Source organism: Magnolia sinica, chromosome 14, assembly GCF_029962835.1.
Source record: "Magnolia sinica isolate HGM2019 chromosome 14, MsV1, whole genome shotgun sequence".
NCBI lineage: Eukaryota > Viridiplantae > Streptophyta > Magnoliopsida > Magnoliales > Magnoliaceae > Magnolia > Magnolia sinica.
In genome coordinates this window covers 44,447,468-44,460,618 of record NC_080586.1, presented here as the reverse complement: position 1 = coordinate 44,460,618, position 13,151 = coordinate 44,447,468, and the positions used below count along the sequence as shown (strand labels likewise).

The following is a 13,151-nucleotide window of genomic DNA, read 5'->3' as shown; positions in this document are numbered from 1 at the left end:
TAGGTGGTGGGATGAAGCACATACATTACATCAGGCCCCACAGTACCGTCTAGAGATGGACGGTGCAGGTATAAATTACATACATCATGGTAGGGCCACACCCCACACGTGCAACACGTGTGGGTGGGTCCCATACCCTAATAAAATGGATGAACGGTATGTGTAAAATGCATACATCAAGGAGGACCCCTCCCATCACCATCCAGGACATCCATTGATGGACGGATGGTGTGGATGTGGACCATACATCATGGTCAGGGCCACCTGGCTTGCTGACGCTAGTGGGCAGCAGCAGCTGCCTGCTACATGGGACCCACCATGATATGAATGGTGTGGATTTAAATATATACATCAAGGTGAGTCCCTCCAGCATGGCCCACTATAGATTTGTATCTGCCTCAGTAGAGAAGGCATGGATGCACCACACGTGCCTGATAGGCGGGGCCCATGATCTGGATGACATAGATAAGGCACATACCTCATGTGTGATCCACACGTGTGGACCCACAAGCCTTGGAGAAAGTTGATATTTATGTTTTTCCAATGTCCCACAGCTGCTAGATGGTGTGCATGCAGCACCAGAAAATGGTGGGGTCCATGTCCTGATGATGGACAGACAGGATAAAATACATGCATCACATTGGGGTCCACATAGTGGACGGTGTAGATAACCCATACAGTGTGGGATCCATAGAACTTGCTGGCATTTGGTATGCCAGCCAATCCCTTTCCCAATCAGGTGGGTCCCCACGTGGGGCCTACCACATATTATGTTAATATATATATATATATACCACATATATGGGTCCAGCGTCCAGGCCCTAGACGGCCTGGATGCAGACACGCTATACGATGGGGTCCCACCATCTCTGATGGATAGTGAGGATGAAACACATATTAGTGGGGTCCACTACAACAGGACGTAGAGAGAGAGAGAATGAGAGAGATTGAGAGATCGGTGATGGTGGAGGTGCCCCGCCACTATGGGCCCCTCTTGATACAAAGCCTACATCAATGTGGGTCTCACCAAATGTGGGCCCTTTAATCATAAAATAAAATGAAAAAAAAAAAAATCTAAAATCACCCACCGTTCTCGCTTCTTCCAAGCTCATTGTACTCCTTAGCTCCAAAGCTTCAACTTTAATGGAAGAAGATGAGGATTAGATGGTTAAGATGGTGGAGATGGGAGGTAGGGAGGTGGGAACGCGGGCCCACATCTTCTGGCCCAGGTATCGCCTTGGCGTGTAACACGCAGCGTCGGAACCGCGGAGACAGTGCGGTCGCAAGGGTACAAGTTTCAAGTCGAGCCAACTCTGACATAAGGGACATGACTCAGAATTGAGCGCAAACGCTGATAACAGATCGCGGGTTGTCAGAATTCAATCGGGAGGATCGCGGAAGCTTATGGAACAGTACGAGCTAGGATACAGACCTCACAAAGATGGGATCCTCACCATTGATTAGTGGGTCTCACTTGCCCTATGAAAGAAAATGAAAGTATCTACCTAAAGAGCACCCACCGTTGGATCTTCTTAGATTTATGGCAAGCTAAGCTCCTTGACTTCTCTCTTTGATGGAGGTTGATGAAAGTTGGAGGGTTGAGATGGGAGATGAGAGGAGTAGGAAGTGGGCCACACTTGGCTCTCTTGGAGCTTCGAATTGCTTAGACATCCACCTCACTTTTTTCTTGTAAAAGTGAGTAGAGAAAGAGAGAGAGAGAGAGAGAGAGAGAGAGAGAGAGGGTGGTTGTAAGAGAGAGGTGATGGGTGTGAGTGATGGATGAGTGATGTAAGAGTTGACTTTGGGGTAGCTTGTGTAAGAGAGGTATGAGTTGTGATAGGTTGAGTGATGGGTTGTGCACTTGACTGATTGATTGATTAATGTGATGAATTGGGTAAAGAATCTCTCGAGATTACAAATGCGCAGCGTTTCTTCAAAATATATGCAAGCCCACAACTCTTGGCCCGGGTATCGCATCAGTGCTTAAGACGCGGCATTGGAACCACGATGATGGCGCAGTCGCTAGGGTACAAGTCTCAGTTCAAGTTAACATTAATATACAGGATGCGACTTAGGGTCACACGCAAATGCTGAATACAGGTCGCGGGTTGCCAGAATTTGACGGGGAGGATCACGAAAGTCTATGGAACGGTACGGTTTAGGATACGGGCCTTAAAGAGGGGCTATTTATAGTCTCTCAACCTGATTTTCTAGTAATTCTTGATGATCCTAAGGGCAAAAAGTGGTTGAATGATTGAGATAAGAGATCGTCACATGACATCATCTCATGGGTTGGATGAGGTGGTAAAGGATAATTTTGGGTAAGGAGATGGGCATCAAAGTAATTACACCTCAACCGCACACTTGAGGTTTGAAAAAGGTAAGTTCCACATGCTTGAGGGACACTGCCCCAAAGAGGAGGAGTGCCACGTGGCCGGCGGCAACCTAACTACCATCATTCCCTACTTAGATTCCCCGCTTTAGCAGGAAACATCATCAAAGTGTGTGAAGGCTTTGCTGTGAGGGTTGCTTCTTTGAGGTTTCAGTCATTTATCCGATTGTGCTTGGTTTTGGGCTTGGGTTCGGGCATGGTTTTAGGCGTAACTAGGCTAGTTAACTGGGTTGTAGGGTTAGGTAGGTTGACCGGATGAGTTGACTTAGTGAGTTGACTAAGTGAGTTGACTTATCGAGTCGACTCAAGGTTCTAAGGGTTTAGGTTCCTACGATTTAGGGTTAGGCTGACTGGGTTGAATGGGCTGGGTTTAAGGTTTATGACTAGGGTTCATAGGGTATAGGCTTTTAGGGTTAGGGTTTAGGATTGAGGTTCCCAGGGTTTATGCTTTTAGGTTTAAGATTGGGGTTCGGTTGTCCATTCATCCATTCAAATGCAATCAGTTTATCAGCCTAGGGTGAGGTGTCTATAAATGTCCCTCTTTGGTAGAGGTTGTGTGCAATCGAATGCAAAAGCGAGCGGAGACCCCACCTTTGCCAGTCAAGCATGAATTACGATATGAATTTGTTGCCTTCCTTCGTGTCTATGTCAACTAGTTGCCTGAAAATAGATAACTCGCACATATTGCAAGGGTTTAAGAAAAAAGTTATAATTATCCATGCATGGGCCGCTAATCGTAACCCTTTGACTTTAATCAATACGAACATCGGAATGGTACAGTAGAGCCTGTGTGTTTTTTATGGCCTTACAAGGATACTGACACAATACTGGATTTTTCATTGCTTCCCAGATCACCCAAGGAGTACTATTTTTTGTTTGATTGTCCAAGAGGTAAGTTGCCCTGCACTTTTTGCAGCCTTACAGGGAACTCATTATGACAACTTGGACTCAATCAGCTTTAACAAATATCCATGCCTAGGTATGTGAGTGTAACTTATTTCCATGCAATCTTCTAGTTTATACATTTAGGTTACAATTTGTCTTTTTTTTAATGTTTGGATGATTTCTTCTGACTAGTCTTTGCTCATTGTCTTTTTAGAGCATTAGCATTTGATACAATGGAGCCGACGCTGGAGTTTAGTCCAATTATATTTTGATGTGCATTCAGATTTGATAATCTCTGAGGAAACCATGAAAAAATAAATCTTATTTGATTTTATGTTGACTCCCACCCAAAGATATGGAAGATTGCTTAGTGCATCGGAAGTTTGACACCTTATTTTGAAAATGTTTTGGGATTTTGAAAGTCGCCCCACTCCGGGTAGTGATACTTCATGGGGGTTTTTATTACAGGATGATTTTGAAGTATGTCCAGCTACTGATCGTCTCCACTAGGGATGCCTATGGGACTTTAAATACACTGGTATTTATTGAAAATATATGACGGGTTAGTGCGCATACGTGGTTGTGATGGAGGTTGACTTAGTTGAGGATTATGGATTTTAAAGATGTTGTGTTTTATTGCCTAGATTTTGGTTTTCATAACTGGGACTGAGATCTCCTAGGGGTGGTTTGTTTAATGCAAGTCCGATAGTGATCGTGATCAAGAATCTAATGATTAATCGGTTCTATTGTCTCATAAGGTAATTGACTTGATTGTTTTTTAGGGTGATCCAGAAGGTTGGTTATGATAAACTCTACCTTTTATGAACAATGCAGGTCTGCCCATGGGTGGCAGTCATGATTTCAATTTATGACCAATCAAATATGTCGTCCCCCAGGTTTTTGGTCAAGATTTCAATTTATAATCGATCGCATCCATTGTCCCACGGGTTTGTAGTTAAGATTCCAATATATGATCGATTAGATCAGTTGTACCACAAGTTTGTGGTCAAGATTTCGATCTATGATCGATTGGAAACGTCCTCCCATGATTTTATGGTCGAGATTCTGATATATGATTGATCGGATCTGTCGTCCCATTGGTTTGTTTTCAAGATTTCGATCTATGATCAAGTTGGTTTATCGTCCGATAGATTTGTGGTCAAGATTTTGATTTATGATCGATCAAATCCATAGTCCCATGAGTTTGTGATCAAGATTTTGATCTATGATCGATCAGATCCATTGTCCCACTGGTTTGAGGTCAATATTTCAATCTATGATCGATCGGATTCGTCATCCAACGTGTTTATGGTCAAGATTCTGATCTATGATCGATCAAATCCATCCTCCTAGGGGTTTGTGGTAAAGATTCTGACCTATGATCGATTAGATTCGTCATCCCATTGGTTTGTTGTCAAAATTTCAATCTATGATCGATCGAATCTGTCATCCCATGAGTTTGTGGTCAGGATTTTGATCTACGATCGATCGGATCTGTCATCCCACTAGTGTGTGGTCAAGATTTCGATCCATGATTGATCGGATCCATTGTCCCACTGGTGTGTGACTCTCTAAGGAGATGGTTTTGTATTTTTAAAATTTGATCTAGTACATTGAATCGTGAGTTGACAGTCGTGTTTGATGCTGATTTTTTTAAAAAGAATCCAGTTTATTAGTTTGTGAGTTGACGGTCGCAATCGATGATAGTATTTTGGGTTTTTTGAAAAGGGTCCAGTTCATTGAATCACAAATCAATATTTGCGATCGATGCTAGTTTTTATTGGAAGAATTGAGTCCATCGGATCACAAGTTGATGGTCGCGATCAATGCTAGTATTTTGTCTTTTTGAAAGAATCCAGTCCATGTCCATCGGATCATGAATCGATAATCGCGATCGATGTTGGTTTTTATTGAAGGAATCCAGTCTGTCGGATTGCCAATTGACGGTCATGATCGATGATGGTATTTTGGCTTTTTAAGAAGGATCTAGTCTATCGGATCGCAGATCAACGATTACAATTGATGCTGATTTTTATTAGAATGCAATCTGACCTTGCTTTGTTTGACTTCTAGTATTCCCTTGACGTGGTGATTTTATGGCCATGTCTTACTAAATGCCCATTTTCGTGCATTGGCTTGTGCTAATAAGTGAGATTGCTTTATGGTCGATGAGCTTCAATACTTGTAAGGAGAGAGAGAGAGCACTTTAGTGAGAGGATTGAAGTATTGGATCAGGGGAGAGAGATACTTACCTTTTAGGGATTTCGACAAGGACTGAGAGCTTATTGCTTGGTCTTTGGATTTATTAAGCCATTCGTACACACTTTTTGTATGGTACGAAAATGGTAGGGAGTATTGTATTTTATTTTTGTAAGCGAATGAAAGACATATACATGTAAAGAAAACATATGATGAAATGAAAAGAAAGCTTTTAAAAAATGTGTTCCTTATGTTTTCTACGTATGTGTGATTTGTACTTGTACTCATAGATGTAGGAATTAGAACGTTGACTTATCTGGATGTCATATCTAGTTTTCTAATTGTTTACTATGGGTCCTAATCCCTTTAAGGTGGTGCGCAATGGTATCATGCCCCTAGGAATTAGGGAGAGCTTAAAAGAATTCTTGACTCATGATTGTCATCTTTGCATTTGTTGAATTTTTGGTTTGCCTTGGATCTTTCATGTTCCTACTTTTTTTCCTTTTTCTTTTTATCTTGCCAATATTACCCATAGTGACATTTCAAGTTTTCGCTATGTCCAGCTTGCCCATCATTTTTTCCCATGGTGCCCTATTAGGTTTTCACCACATCCTAGGTATTTGATCTTGTCATCCCACGACAACTTTGTTGTTTTTACACTTGGTACCCTTTCAGGTTTTCACCAAGTTTGCCGTGTGCCTGCTATTTTTACTCAAAGCACCCTTTTGGGTTTTCACTTTGCCCATTTTACTTTAGGCATGCTTTCTTCCTTTTCCTTTCTCTTTCTTTGATTTCTTCAGTGATGGAGGGATCAAACTTCATTCTTGTTGGTTAACTGATAACTCTTCCTTTCTTGTCTTGAGTCATAATGGCAAACCCCACTCAAGCTAAGATCATCCTGAGGGGATGTGAGTGGGGATGAGCTTCTTGGAACAGTTTTTTTTTTTTTTTTTTCTATTTTCTATTTTCTTCTCTTTCTTTTTTTTTTGACTTTTTTGTACTACACGCTCTTATTTTGTCCTCATTTATTTATCTTTTTTTTCCCTTTTTTGTTATCTCGGACCACGCACTCGTATTTTGTCAACATTTCTTCTTCTTCTTCTTCTTCATTTTTTTTAACCCTTCTTATTGAAGCACTTATTTGGTAAAGGGAGGGAGTGATTCTCAGGATGACCAGCTTAGTCAGTTGACTTTAACTTTGCTATTGTAAATATTGACATGGTTTGATAAGCTTAATTGTTATCGATGTTGATGGGCTCTGGAAGATCTTCACCCCAGGTTAGTGAGTTAGAGGGCACCTTCTAGAAGAACTCTTATGATCATTATGCCATCTCATGTGATCTCTGAACTTGTCCCTTGAGTTTGAGATATACATTGGTACTTGTTGTAAACCCAATTTGACTTTTCTTTCCTCATTTTCACTCTTCATGAGATTTTGACTTGAGCTTGTAAGATTACCTCCATTTCATAAGTTAGCTTGTAAAGATTTTTACCCGTAGTTGTGCGTTGAGTGTCGAATAATGCATATTTACCCCTGTTTATATCTTGGTTTTATGAATATGACAATGCCTAATGAGTATATTTTATACATGTTTGTATTGTGAGGTGAGTCTGAGAGTTTGGATTGAAAAAAAATGTTAGAAGCATGGATTTGATGCTCAAGAATCACTAAGACAAAGGATGGATCTTATGAGACCAAAAATGAAGAATTCACATGCTAAATATCTAATGAAACTAAGTACGAAAGATGAAGAAAAGACTAGAGAAAATACCTTGATCCACATAAAGAAAACAGGATAGTTCGGTCCAACCAAAACCCAATTCGGTCTGACCGGAATCGCACAAAATAGTCCAATGACCAACGATGAAATTTAGGGCTAATTTGGTTCGACTGAAGGATAATTCAATCTGATCGAAAGTGCACAAAAAGCTCCAACGAAGAATGATGAATTTCGAAGTTAATTCAGTTTGATCGAGGATTAATTCGGTCCGACAAAACCCAAGCTCTGTCTGACTAAAATCGGGCAACTATTGAAACAAAATCCTATCATGATTCGAACTTTTGGTTCGACCGATGCATAACGCGGCTGTGTAAATTTGAGGCAGTTTCAAAGTTGGTCTAAGCAAAGGTTATAAATATGGGTTCCTTGAGGAGTTCTAAACACAAATTAGGGTTCAAGGAGTAGAGCCAAAGGGTGGAGCAACCTCCCAAGAGTTTTTCCTCCTCTTCCTTAGTTTATTTTCATGTTTTGTTTAAGAGATTTGGTTTTAATCATGTCGGCGGTTAACTAAACCTCTTAGTTAGAGCTAAGAGGTGAAGCTTGTAACGTGTTGGGATGTTTATTTTTCTTTAATTCTTGTTTATATTGAACTTCATTGAATTCTAGTTTGAATTTAATGAATATTTTCAGTTTTTTATGGTTCATCGTGACTCAAATGATAATAAATGCTACGATGGCTTTGAATATCTTCTTTTCCATTCTAAGATTGTGAGAACAGTAAATCCTGTTGTTCACCATCATCTCCTGGGCATGGTAGGATGATGGAATCCCTTCCAATCATCACAATACTCCTCCATGTGCAAACTAAGTCAATACAAAGTTCAAATTGTGCTTTAATTATTTTTTCTTCCAGTTGGATAGAATAGGACTTCGATTCTAGTTGTGTTTATTGAATCAAGCGAGGAAGCATCTTGATAGCTACAAGTGGATCCTTAGCACTCTAGTTTCCTTTTGATTGTTGATACTCATTCACAATTACTTCTTTTATTCCAGAATTTAGATCAGTTTTCGATTTTAGTTCTACTTCTAGTTATTTTCAGAGTACGTACAAGTTTAGTCCCTGTGGATTCGACCTCGATCTCACCGAGTTATTAATACATCATGACCCTGCACTTGGGGTTATGAACAAGTTTTTGGCACTGTTACACGCTGTTGCCGGGGACTACGATTGCAATTTTTGAGATTAAATAGTATTGGAATTAGTTTAGGATTAGGTTTAAGTTTTTGTTTCTAGGTTCGAATTTTCTGCAATTATCTATAAGAACTAACACTATTTTCTGTTTTGTAGGATCCTAACATAGTGACTTTTATCTGGTAACTTCGGTCCAATTCTCTCTTTCTTTTAGATTTCTAATTTGCTTTAGTTTTCCTTTTTCTCAGTTATTAGTTGTTTAAAATTTAAGGGCTACGAGTGTTTCATGCCCAAGTGGGTTCGTGATAACACTCTCCATCTCTTGAGTGAAGGACGATTAGTTGAAGGGTTGCCTATCCATCACCGGATTAGACACCACTTAAGATCCTCAGAGTCAACAGAAGTTATGGCTACACATCAACATCAACATCCAGTTGAGGAAGCCCAAGATGAGAATGAGTTGCATAATGCACCCCCGCCTCGTACTCTACGAGATTATTTACAGCCGGCGGGGGTGAGTACACCTTCTTGTATGATATTTTCATTGAATGTAGGAATTGTGGATGTTAAACTAGGGGTGATTCAACTCTTTCCTAAGCTTCATAGACTAGAATCTAAAAGTCCATACTTGCATATGAAAGAGTTCGATGAGATAACATCTACATTACACTTCTCAAACGTGTTTAAGGACACAATAAGACTAAAATTGTTTCCTTTCTCTTTAAAAGAAAATGCTAAGTCATGGTTACATTCCTTAAGACCACGGTCCATTGGCACATGAGCTGAGATGACAAGGGAGTTTCTTAAAAAGTTCTTTCTATATCATAAAACGAATACCTTAAGTAAACATGAATTTTGCACAAAAAGAGGGTGAGACCTTCCAATGTTGGGAGCGATTTAAGGATCTCATAAATTCATGTCCACAACATGGCTATAAAACATGGTGGATAACGAGCTTTTTCTATGAATGATTGACATCATCCATACGCCAATTTATGGAGATGATGTGTAATGGGGAATTCATGAAAAAGGAAGCTGATGATGCGTGGGATTATTTTGATAAACTTGCTGAAAACTCGCAATCATGGGATACCTCCCTAAGAACCACCACTTTTAAGCCTACTCAATCAAAGGAAAGGGGAGGAATTTATATTTTAAAAGAGGAAGATGATATAAATGCAAGAGTAGTCAAACTCACAAGAAAAGTTGAGGCCATGGAACTTAAGAAGGCAGAACCCAAAAAGGCTACAAAAGTTGTTTGTGGTATTTGCGCTTATAACATATATAAAACTGAGAATTACCCAACAATTTCTACTTTTCAAGAGATATTGAATGAGCAATCAAATATCGTAAATAATAACCAAAGACCTTTTAGTGGACCCACCTCAAATATATATAACTCAAGTTAGAGGAACATCCAAATTTCAGTTGGAGGAACGGACAAATGGCTACGCCTCAAGGGATCCTTAACCAATTTTTAAATAAAAGGAAACCTCAAGAGGATCCGGTCTTAAAACATATTCAAAATTAAGAGCTCTTTAATTAGGGTATGTTGCAAGTCTTTCAAGACCTTACAAAGGTCATACAAGGGCTTGAGACAAAAAATTTGATTAGCGAGAAAGGGATCCTTCCGGCCCAACCTCTCCCCAACCCAAAACTGCAATATGAAATAAGTGACCTAAGCTCTTCAAATTAGATGGAATAGGCTAAGTCTATCACCACTCTTCAGAGTAGGAAGATTATTGACAAAACCATTCCTAGAAAGGCTGAAAAGCCTAAGGACCTAGAAGAAATTGAGAATAATAGACTTAGAAATGCCCCACATGAGGAAGAACCGGAAAAAGTGAGTAAGCCGTTAGCGCCATTTCCCCAATGGTTGATTGCACTAAAACCTCAATTGGATATTTTAGAGGTGCTGAACAAGTAAAAGTCAACATCCCTCTATTGGACGCTATGAAACAAATCCCCTCTTATGCCAAATTCCTAAAAGATTTGTGTACAACCAAGAGACGATAGAGTATTCAAAAGAAAAAATTTCTGAAAGAAAAAGTGAGTGCCATCCTTAAATATGATGTGCCATAAAAATATAAAGATCCTAGTAGCCCAACTATCACCTGTATAATTGAGAATCGATTGAGCATGCACTTCTAGACTTGGGAGCGAGTGTTAATTTGATTCCTTTCTTGGTATATGAACAATTGGCTCTAGGTGAATTAAAACCCACCTGGACCACATTATAACTTGCTGATCATTTGGTCTGTGTACTAAGAGGGATGACTGAGGATGTATTAGTCCAAGTTGATAAATTCTATTATCTAGTAGATTTTATTGTCCTGGATACTCAACCCATCATAGATGTGAGCACTCAAATCCCTATTATACTTGGTCGTTCATTCCTTGCTACATCTAATGCCATTATCAACTATAGGAATGAAGTTATGAATTTGTCTTTCGGGAATATGACGTTGGATCTCAATATCTTTTTCAAATTGAGTAAACAATCAGAAGATGTTGATGATACCCACAATATTAACATGATTGATTCTTTCGTGGAAGATATAACACTCTTGACTCTATACTCCGACCCTCTAGAGACGTGCTTGGGTCACTCCCCTGATTTGGATGATGAAATGATTAGAGAGATGGATGTCATGCTTGATGCTGCGCTAGTACTTGAAGTTAACCGATGGAGGCCATAATTTGTGACCTTTCCACAAACTGATGTAGTGCCTCTACCATCTAGCCTCAAAGCGTTGAAGCTTGACCTAAAACCTTTGCCCGCTGATCTTAAATATGTCCACTTAGGTCAAGATGAGACATACCCGGTGGTGATCTCTCCCCACCCCGAGAAAGAACACGAGAGTATGCTTATTTTTACTCTCATCAAGCATAAAGGAGTCTTTGGATGGTCGATTGCAGATCTCAAGGGAATTAATCCTTTGATTTGTACTCACACATTCATCTTAAGGATAATGTGAAGACCTCTCGACAACCATAATGTTGATTAAATCCAAATATGAAGGAAGTGATTAAAGGAGAGGTCCTTAAGTTGTTGGATGTGGGTATCATATACCCTATATCCGACAGTCAATGGGTGAGTCCAACTCTAGTGGTTCGTAAGAAGTTTGGAATCACCATTATAGCCAATGCCGACAATGAACTCATGCTAACTAGAGTCACTACTGGTTGGAGAATGTGTATTGACTATAGAAAATTGACTACCTTTACAAGGAAGGACCACTTTTATTGATCAAATTTTAGAAAGGCTAGCTGGTCATTCTTACTATTGCTTTCTTGATGGATATTTGGGCTACAATCGGATAGACATAACCCTTGAAGATCAAGAAAAGACAGCATTCACATGCCCCTTTCGCACCTTTGCTTATCGAAGGATGTCATTTGGGTTGTGCAATGCCCCAGCCACATTTCAACAATGCATATTGAGCATATTTTCTAACATGATGGGGCAATATTTAGAGGTCTTCATGGACTACTTCTCAGTCTTTGGTCCATCCTTCAGTGAGTGTTTGGAAAATCTTAAAAATGTGCTGAAGCAATGCGAAGAAAATTGGTTCTGAATTGGGAGAAGTGAAGTGCCATTTCATTGTTCCCAAGGGAATAATTCTTAGACACATAATTTTTTCCAAGGGAATTGAGTAGACGGGGCAAAAATTGATCTTCTATCTAACCTACCTCCACCCAAGAGCATACATGACATGCGATCCTTCTTAGGATATGTTAGATTCTATAGATGATTCATAAAAGACTTTAGTCATCTCTCACATCCTTTATGCAATCTACTTCAAAAAGATGTATTATGCGAGTGGACTGAAAAATGTCAAGAAGCTTTCACTAAGCTTAAAGGCATGCTAACTATCACACTTATCATGCAGTCACCTGATTGGAGCATACTTTTGAGATTATGTGTGACATATCTGACTATGTTATTGGGGTGGTGTTAGGCCAGAGAAAAGAGAAGAAGCCCTATATGATTCACTATGCAAGTAGAACTCTAAATTCTACCCAAGTGAACTACTCTACTATGGAGAAGGAACTCTTAGCCGTAGTATTCGCTTTGGACAAATTTAGGTCCTATTTGATCGGATCCAAGATCATCATCTACATTGATCATGCAATGCTGAAGTACCTTCTTTCTAAGAACAATGCAAAGCCTCACCTGATAAGATGAATCCTTCTACACCAAATTCGATATAGAAATACGAGACAAAAAGGGACTAGAGAACGTAGTGACTGACCATCTCTCAAGACTTGATCTCCCCAATTCCCTTGAGCCAACACCAATAAATGACATGTTCTATAATGAACAATTGTTTAAACTCTCCCAATTAGCTTAGTTTGCTAATATTATGAATTATCTTGCTACAGGTTTATCGCCGACATATTGGACTATGCAAGATAAGAAAAAATTCTTCGCCATGGAATGTAAGTTTTTCTGGGATGACCCCTACCAGTTTAAGTATTGCCCAGACCAAATTCTAAGGAGATGTATGTCAGACAATGAACATCAAAGTGTTATCTCCTTTTGTCACTCTCAAGCTTGTGGTGGTCACTTTTTTGCTACAAAGACCACGGCCAAAATTCTACAATACAGCTTTTACTGGCCCACTATGTTCAGAGATACTCATGAGTTCTACAAAGCTTGTGAGTATTGTCAAAAATTGGGAGCATTGTCCCATCGAAATATGATGCCTCTAAACCCCATTCTGATCATTAAAGCATTTGATTATTGGGGCATCAATTT

At 39.6% G+C, this 13,151-nt stretch overlaps 1 pseudogene; it reads right to left on the bottom strand.

The window, feature by feature from the left end:
- Positions 1-9,223: 9,223 nt before the first annotated feature.
- LOC131226475 (small nucleolar RNA R71) lies at positions 9,224-9,323 on the bottom strand (annotated as a pseudogene).
- Positions 9,324-13,151: the final 3,828 nt, after the last annotated feature.